The sequence below is a fragment of the Vulpes lagopus genome, chromosome 22, assembly GCF_018345385.1.
Source record: "Vulpes lagopus strain Blue_001 chromosome 22, ASM1834538v1, whole genome shotgun sequence".
NCBI lineage: Eukaryota > Metazoa > Chordata > Mammalia > Carnivora > Canidae > Vulpes > Vulpes lagopus.
The window spans coordinates 1,037,071-1,046,411 of record NC_054845.1 but is presented as its reverse complement, the minus strand read 5'-3'; positions in this window follow the sequence as shown (position 1 = coordinate 1,046,411).

The following is a 9,341-nucleotide window of genomic DNA, read 5'->3' as shown; positions in this document are numbered from 1 at the left end:
GGTTGAGTGCCTGCCTTTGGCCCAGGGCGTGATCCTGGAGTCCCAGGATCGAGTCCCATATCGGGCTCCCTGCGTGGAGCCTGCTTCTCCCTCTGCCTGTATCTCTGCCTCTATTTGTGCGCCTCTCATGAATAAGTAAATAAAACCTTAAAAAAAATTGATAGAATCACATGCATATGCCTTTTAGTGTGTGTCGCCGACAAAGGACACTGGTAGTAAGAGAAGCATCACAGCATACAAAGCAGCTGTTAAAAACTGTGTTAAAAACTATGATGATCGGGATCCCTGGGTGGTGCAGCGGTTTGGCGCCTGCCTTTGGCCCAGGGCGCGATCCTGGAGACCCGGGATCGAATCCCACATCGGGCTCCCAGTGCATGGAGCCTGCCTGTGTCTCTGCCTCTCTCTCTCTCTCTGTGTGTGTGACTATCATAAATAAGTAAAAATTTAAAAAAAAAAAAACTATGATGATCAGCAAACTTAGTTTAGTCACTTTACAGCATAACATGTACTATACACATTTTACTGTTTTCATTACCTTTGAAGAAATTTGTTGGAGGCTTAGGGCTGATGTGTAACACGTTATAATTTTTCCCATTTAAAATAATGAGCGTCAGCTTTGTTTATATAGAACATCTGATTTCCAGTAATGAATTACTGACATTAAGTGGGAGACGTTGATTATGTGAAGACTAAGAACTTTGGCCTCATGACCTCTCACGTGTGAATTTAATGATATCCATTTTGCCTGCTTGGAGAACTTTTTGCATAATTCTTGGACTGTAATTGTGTTCTGCATGGACAGTATTGCCAGAGAGCTAAGTGGTGAATGGTTGAAGCAAATAATTCTTACATTTCTGGTAGAGGTAAAGATGCACGGGGCGTGGGGTGGCTCCGTCGGTGAAGCGTCTGCCTTGGGCTCAGGTCGTGACCTCAGGGTCATGGCCCCACATCAGGCTCCCTGCTCAGCGAGGAGTCCACTACCCCTGTTCCTCCACCCCTCCCCCTGCTCACGTTCTCTCTCAAATAAATAAATAACATCTTTAAAAAATATATATGGTATCACATTAGTTATTATCTATCTGAGGTGAGAAACAGGATGGAATCCAATTATTTCCCATTCATTGATGCAAAATAAGTAACTGTTCAGAGAATGGTTAACCGTCTTAGCTGATTCACGTCCTCAAATGTTTTTCCTTTGGACCAAGACTTTCACCCTATGACCTTCTCAATCCTGTTAAGTTAGGACGAGACTGTCCTCAGGACTCCTCCTAACACAGCCATTTCCCCCCTCCTTTCATCCTACGCAAGGTTGGCTCAGGGAGGAAGCAGAAGGCTGCTTAAATTAGCCCTCTATCAAAATACACTTTTATACCTGCCATGGGGTCTGACATATTGCTGATAGACCTTATTCTTTTGTGTCTTGAAATTCTAGAGTTGCCTGGGAAGGTCACACCTTAAATTCTTTACCCTCTGATTCCTTATAAGAGATTAAGAAAATTAGTTGAGGTTAAAGTCCTGAGAGAAAAGGCCCAAGTTCCCATTTTGGGAAAGTCATGTTCTTTTTTATTTTATATGTATATATATATATATATATATATATATTATTATTATTGTTATTATTGAAGTTCGATTTGCCATATATGGTATAACACCCAGTACTCATCCCGCCAAATGCCCCCCCAGTGCCTGTCACCCAGTCACCCCATCCCCCCGCCTACCTCCCCTTCCACTACCCCTTGTTCGTTTCCCAGAGTTAGGAGTCTCTCATGGTTTCGCACCCTTTCTGATATTTCCCACTCATTTTCTCTCCTTTCCCCTATGATCCCTTTCACTATTTTTTATATTCCCCACATGAGTGACACCAAATGATGATTAAGAGAGAGACAAACTGGTAAGAGCAGACTAAGTCCGACTTCATCTACTTGGCAGTGTAGTGTAGAATTCCCAAGAAGTCGCTGGCATTTATCCTATAGGTCATATTATCACCACCTACGGAGACCTCCGTCTAGCCCACACAGATCTCATCCTTCCTCACATAATGAATTTGGGGCCAGTAAAAAGAGCCGAAGTATGGTTTTTAGAGGGCATCACAAGGCTTCACTCCTTTTATCCTATTGATTTTGTAATTCTGTCGATGGGATGGTATTGAATCTTGTCCTTCTGATGCATTGTGTGCCCTTGCCCAAGAAAATATGTGACTACCTAGAATTCCAGATAGCCGTCTTCTACAGCCTTGCATCTTTGAGATGTCTTTGAACAAATACCATCAACATCTCTTAGAAACAGAGAATCTTAGGACTCCCCCCAGACCTGCTGAACTAAAGTCTGCATTTTACTAGGTCCCCAGGTGATTAAAATGCACATTAACCTTTGAGCAACCTTATCAACAGTACTTGGAAGCTAAGGCAGCTCTGAAGACTTCTGTTCCGTCTCTCCACCAAGCACCTAGCACGCATCTCAACTGGGTGGTCAGCGAACATCTGAAAGTTTTTATCACCGAAAAGAAAACTACTAGCCTTCTTTCAGTACTAATCGAAGGTGGACTGGACCGCCCATAGAAACAGAGGCTACTCAGGAATGATGGATAAGAGTCGCAGCCTGCTTGGGTGCCTGAGCGTCTCAATACATTGAGCATCAGACTCATGGTTTTGGCTTAGGTCATGATCTCGAGCCCCCCAACCCCACGGGCCCCGCACTTAGCATTGAGTCTGCATCATATGTGGTTGCTCTCTCTCTCAAATAAATAAATAAATAAATAAATAAATAAAATCTTTTAAAAAAAGTTCTAGCCTGTTTTTATTGAGCACTTCTTGGCATATGGCATAGCCTTCTCTGTATTTAATTTGGGGGCTACTGTGGAAGACTTGGGCCTCAAGGTCTCTCCGTCTCTAGGCTATACCTACAGCCTGTCTAAAGATACAGGGATTGTCTTTGTTAGTTGATCATTTAATACCTTGGTTATTTCACATCTAAGTCACCTTAATGTTTGAAATAATTCTGTGTTGCTTAAAGTACTGTATAATTCTAGAATTATAATATCTCAGAGTTTTTGCATGACTCTTCAGAGTATCTTAAGTACACCTCTTATTTGCTGCTGGGTTCCTACGCACCCAACAGTTGGTGATCTTTCCTCTGTTTAGAGACTCCTAATGACACGACACAGACTTCCTTCTATGTCAGTATCTTCTAATTTTGAACAATTCTAAGTGGTACAAATTCTTTTTCATACTGGATTAAAATTGGTTATCCATTGGTCTTTATAATTATTCAGTCATTGCAATTACTAATTCTACATCACATTTTCCTCAACTGGTTGATACAGTCTTCCTTGTTACAAGGAAAATCTGGAGCCAAGCACAGAGATATTATGGTAGGGTTCCAAAGCCCATCAAAAAAGCACATGATGAAATCAAGACTAGAAAGTATTTCTTTCAGGGATCCCTGGGTGGCGCAGCGGTTTAGCGCCTGCCTTTGGCCCAGGGCGCGATCCTGGAGACCCGGGATCGAATCCCACGTCGGGCTCCCAGTGCATGGAGCCTGCTTCTCCCTCTGCCTATGTCTCTGCCTCTCTCTCTCTCTCTCTGTGACTATCATAAATAAATAAAAGTTAACAAAAAAATTTAAAAAAAAAAAAAAAAAAAAAAGAAAGTATTTCTTTCTAATTTACTGTTCTGTGCACTCAACTGTCTGCCAAGCCAGGCTGCTCCAAGACCAACACTATCATAATACCCAAGCAAAAACATCGGTCCCTGGGAAAGCTCATGGATCAGGGTGTGGTAAAAACCCAGAAACCACGTTCCTCCCTTCATGGGTCAAACATCTGGCACACATTCTGTGGCCAAAATCCACTGCGGGGAGCTGATCCCTTCCCATAAAGGAGATTTGACTGTCTGGCAGCTGGCAGTTTGCCTTTGTGGATCGGGAGTTCCTGGCATTCCATAAAAGTCCTTCCTTGCTCCTCACCCTTTTCTCTCCACCCCCGCACTCCACACCCTGCTGCACACACCCTCCCACTCCTACAGCAATAAAACCCCTCCCTACCGTACATTGTGCATGCACACATGCCCCCACAACTTCCCCTGCAAACACACCCACCCGTCTCTCAGACACACACCCAGGCAGTGCAAGGTTTCTGTCCCAGGCCCTCAGCGTCGCCCCCACCTGAGCCCCGTATCCACCACCCGACTTCCTCTTCGGCTCATTTCTCCTGTGTTTCCCTTTATTTTATGATTTTCCTTCACCTGATCCCAGGTCACCCCACTTTGCTGCCTGGGCCTGGGAAATGCCGGTGCTGCGATCTTGCTCTGCAGCCCTGTAGTCTGGAGCCTTCGCAGGAGGGAGGGCAGCTGCGTGGCCCGCCTGCCTTCTCCCCCAGCCCAGCCCACAGGGTGGAAAGCGGCGGCCGTGCACCCTGGGTCTGGAAACTACAGGGACCCTTGTTTCCCTTCTCCAGGCCCCGGTGGAGCCAGGCTGGCTCTAGAGTAGCCCCCACCACTCCTCCCTTCTTCTGGGCCGGGCTGCCCTGTCCTCCCTGCGGATGTTCTCCCCACAGGGCACCCATGGAGCATCCCTGGCGACCTGCTCCTTCTGGCAAGTGCCTTGGGGCCAGGGGATGCCCAGACCCACAGATGACACGGGACGGTAAAAGATGGGAATATGACTGATTCTGTTTAACCAGAGCATTAGACAGTTTAAATATATGTTAATCACCTGGAATTTACCTGCAGATGTAAGATTGAAAAAACTGCTGAATCAATGGAATATAGAACATAGGGATTTATAGTGTTTCCATGATGCATAGCACCTGACAGCTCCCCTGGGATTTAGAAGTGCTCTTCCTAGGCAAATGATATGCCACGTTGCCTGGGTTTCTTATTTTTCCTTGGAGAGGGGAATTTTTCTCTAGTTTAGCTAAATAAATGTTAAGAACAATGGGGGTCCTTTATTTCTCCCATTCTAAGAACACATGAATCTTTAATAACAGCTGCTGTTTACATGAACTAAATATTAAGCATAGCCTGCCACACTGCGCCGGGTGTTAAACAAGACGGATACGGTTCTTTCCTCACTGAACATGTACCGTCTCAGGAAGGATGAGATCAGAGGGACAAATATATACATATATATAGCGATATATATATATATATATACACACGCACATATATATGAATAAATAGCCAGAAACAGCTCTGATCATTTTTTTCCCATGTTAAAAAACAAAACAAGGAGATCAGTGAATCTCTGCTTTCCAAAAAACAACGTCCTAACATAGATTTGGCCTCAGGAAGCTACTGGCGCGAGGCCTCTACCCCGTTGCATCTCTGTCCCCATTTTCCCCACCCGTGTCGCGGTCTACACATGGACTCTGCCTCCCAGACACGCGTGTACCTTCCCCGCAGTCCCGAGGCCGGGACTCCTGCCATGTGTGGTGTCCCTCACAGTTGCTAGCCCAGTGACTTATGCGTGGTGTGGTAGCTCCGTGAGAACAGGGCCCTTCTAAGGAGGGCAGACCTAGACTGTGCAAAGCTCACCGAGTAGAGGAAAGGTAGGTCGAGTCCTCTTTGCTCATAAAGTACCTGCTTCTTCCCTATATGAAGCTACCGCCCTTTGAGTGTCCTTGTCCTTCACACTGCTCCCTGCGTAGCCTCTCCTGCCCGACCACGTTAGCGCAGCTCGTGTCTCTGGGATGTGCCCACTCACACTCGCATGTCCAGGCTTCACATTTATCTCTGGCTGGATGTTACCGGAGGCTAAGAGGTTGCTGTCACCACACGTATCCAGAACACAAAAAGCAAGTCAGCACAAGTAGAGACTAGAATCAGACCCTCCCCCGCGTACACTAGCTAATTCACATTAGTTTCAGTATGTCTAAGAAACGTTGTCACCAGGGGTGTGTAAGCATATTCACATGTTTCATTAATTTCTTCCCTCCTCGGGAATAACTCCCACCTCCCATCCTGCTAATGTTTAACTGCCCTTTCTTGCTTTCTGTTTTATTAACATCAGTAAAATGTATCAGCATCAGGACTACTTTCCATCAACAAACCTTGGAAGTTTGTGCTAGTTCTAGAAATCATTGTTTGCATCCTTATGATTCAAACAGTTTAAGAGTCTTATGGTAATAGATACAACCTGAATCAACAAGTTGTCAATAATTTGCCATGGCAATGATCTTTATAAAAAGTAAATCACATATTCCCTATAGTAATTGTGAATATAAGTCACTAAAATTCACAGATGTTCCTTAATACTCTTTTTAACCATTAATTTCAAGTTTTGCCTTTCTCCTAACCAACACTTTTTAAAAACCAGAGTCATATAAGAGAGCAATTTTAATTTAACCTCTACTTGACCATTTCATGCAAAGAGTTAGAGGTACTAACAAGCTGTGAAATGACTCATAAGACAATGAAAGACAAAAGATTTTGAAAGCTCCACAAACTGGGTAATAAAGTCATGAAGATGAAAGCTTTAAAAAAAAGTACCTTTTTTTTTTAACCTTGAGTATTACATTGCAAGGAAATTCTAATAGAGTAAAGCAAAAAGGGTTTTAGAAAAAAATTAGTTTATTAGACCAGATACTTCAGAATTTGAGCTTTGAATTAAAGATAATTGAGCTCAGCTTTGCTGAGTTGGGAGTGGGGCTGGGATGGGTGGAGAGAAGGACCATTTGTTGGAGCTGGTGGGAAACGGACATTCGGACATTTGGGAGCCACTGTAAAAAGAGGAAGAGCCCAGGAAGTAAATCAGTAGTTGCCTAGGGCTGGAGGGCGGAGTGGGGGATGGAGGGGAGCTTGGGAGTGCCAGCTAAGGGGTGTGGGGATTCTTTTTGAGATAATAAAAATATTCCAAAATTGATGGGGGTGATGGATGCACATCTCTGTGAATATACTCAATGCCACTGAATTGTAACTTTACACGGTTGAATTGTGTGGTATGTGAATTATATATTAAGCTGTTGAAAGAAAAAGAGACAGAGTCCAAAAATGTTAGGTTTTAGAATTTGCTTCATCTAATCTAACTCATTTGAATCTGACTCATTCATTCCAATTTTAAAACCATTTTTTTTTCCTTTCATAAACACGTAAGTCGGAACTACTCTCAGGTAAAACCAAGCCAAGAAAAATGTAAAAGTTACTGGGGTTCAAGAGGTTTCTTCTGGGGAACCAGCAGGGGCTTGAATAGCAAGCTACTGAACCTTTGAGTCAATTTCTGTTTCTCTTGCAACAAGTTTAAGAAAATAGAGATTTTGTTGCAGGAATAAATGCAAAGTTCATAAAAATTGTAGAGAAACTCACACAGAGCTATAAATAGTGATGATGATAATAATAAAATAATGCCCCAAAATTCCAAAGACAAGGAAAAAAGATAAAAGTGGGAAGAAGTACACCAGGTTTGAATCCCAGCTCTGCAAGTTTCTTGCTGGATGATGTTTTGGGTAAAACACTAACCATTGTCTCCTGATCGTTCCAGCCAAAACTGAAAATATCCTACCTCCAAGGATATGTGACTATGTCTCTCTCTCCACATTCATAGAAAAAGAATGTGCGCATTTCCTTTGGGAACAAATTGGTACTGCCTTCTCAGAAACCAATTTGGAATGAAAACATTAAGAATCATAGACTGTTCACACACTCTTTTGACCTGGTAATCCTAGTTCCGGGAATTCATCCTAAGGGAATCATCTCAATAAGATGAAGAAATCATAGTCATGGAAAGATTTATCGTGACATTGTTTATAACAGTGAAGAACTGTAAAGAATCTACATTTTCATTGATAGGAAGAGTTAAAGAATTTATTGATTATACATTCAATAAATTGTTATGCCATTTGTTGCTTTATAATTATGAAGATTACGTACTGACATAAAAAAAAAAAAAGCTTTTGAGAGTGGCCTGGGTGGCTCAGCAGGTTAGCACCTGCTTCAGCCCAGGGCGTGATCCTGGAGACCCAGGATTGAGTCCCACGTCAGGCTCCCTGCATGGAGCCTGCTTCTCCGTCTGCCTGTGTCTCTGCCTCTCTCTCTCTCTCTCTCTCTCTCTCTCTCTGTTTCTCATGAATAAATAAATAAATAAATAAATAAATAAATAAATAAATAACTTTTTATAAAAAAGCTTTTGATGTAATGTTAAGTAAAAAGCAAAATACAATTGTTTTTACTGTATTGCAAGTATGTGATGAATTTGTGACAAAGACTAATATACTACATCTTTGTTTTCTCCTTCCTTTTTTTTAGTAATAGAACCCCACCTCTAATTTTAGCCTGTCAGAGGGACACCCAGCTAAGGACTGCATTGCCCAGCCTCTCTTGAATACAGGTATCGCCATATGAGTAGGTTCTTGCCAATAGAATGTATGCAGTTTCTCACTCTTACCCAGAAAAGTACTGGGTGCATATTCTCCATGCCTCATTTATTTATTTTTTTTAAAGTAGACTCCACACCCAACATAGAGCCCAATGTAGAGCTCAACATGGGACTTGAACTCACAACCCTGAGAGCAACAGTCAGATGCTTAACCAACTGACCCAGGAACACCCTCCATGGATTATTTATCCCTTCCTACTAGAAAAGAAATGGCACCCACTGAAGCAGTTGTCTTAGGACCAAACATGAAAACCATATGTTAATGGAAATATGAAATTTTTATTTTTCTAAAACTTCCTTAATATACTTTTATTATTAAAAAAAGATGAGAAAGTGTTTTAGCACAGTTTTAATGCAACTAATCATCAAAATTTCACTTAAAGATTGTTTTTCTAAAAGGAAAATAGGGGGGACACCTGGGTAGTTCAGTGGTTGAGCATCTGCCTTTGGCTCAGGTCCTGATCCCAGGGTCCTGGGATCGAGTCCAGCATCAGGCTTCCTGCATGGAGCCTGCTTCTCCCTCTGCCTATGTCTCTGCTTCTCTCTTTGTGCCTCTCATGAATAAATAAATAAAATCTTTTAAAAAATAAATAAAAGGAAAATAGATCCTTTCATATTTGTGGCAATGTTTGAAGAAAATCTGGGGACAAAAAAACAACCCAGAAAATAATAGGGATACCCATATAAATGACATTTTTGCCCTAATCTGGGCAATTTACACTTTTAAACAACCAGCAATTATTAGGGACTGTGACTTGGAAGGACTGTAGTTGGGCAAGGCATGCTGTAGTGGTGGGAATAAGGATAGCAAGAATCTGTACAGGCCTGTGGCAATAGGAGACCAGCCGACTAAGGGGCTGTCAGGGTGGGCCATCATCAATACAGTCCACTAAAAAGAAGAAGTAAGAGTGGGAGGAGAGGGCAGCCCAGGTGGCTCAGGGCAGCCCGGGTGGCTCAGCAGTTTAGCGCCTGCC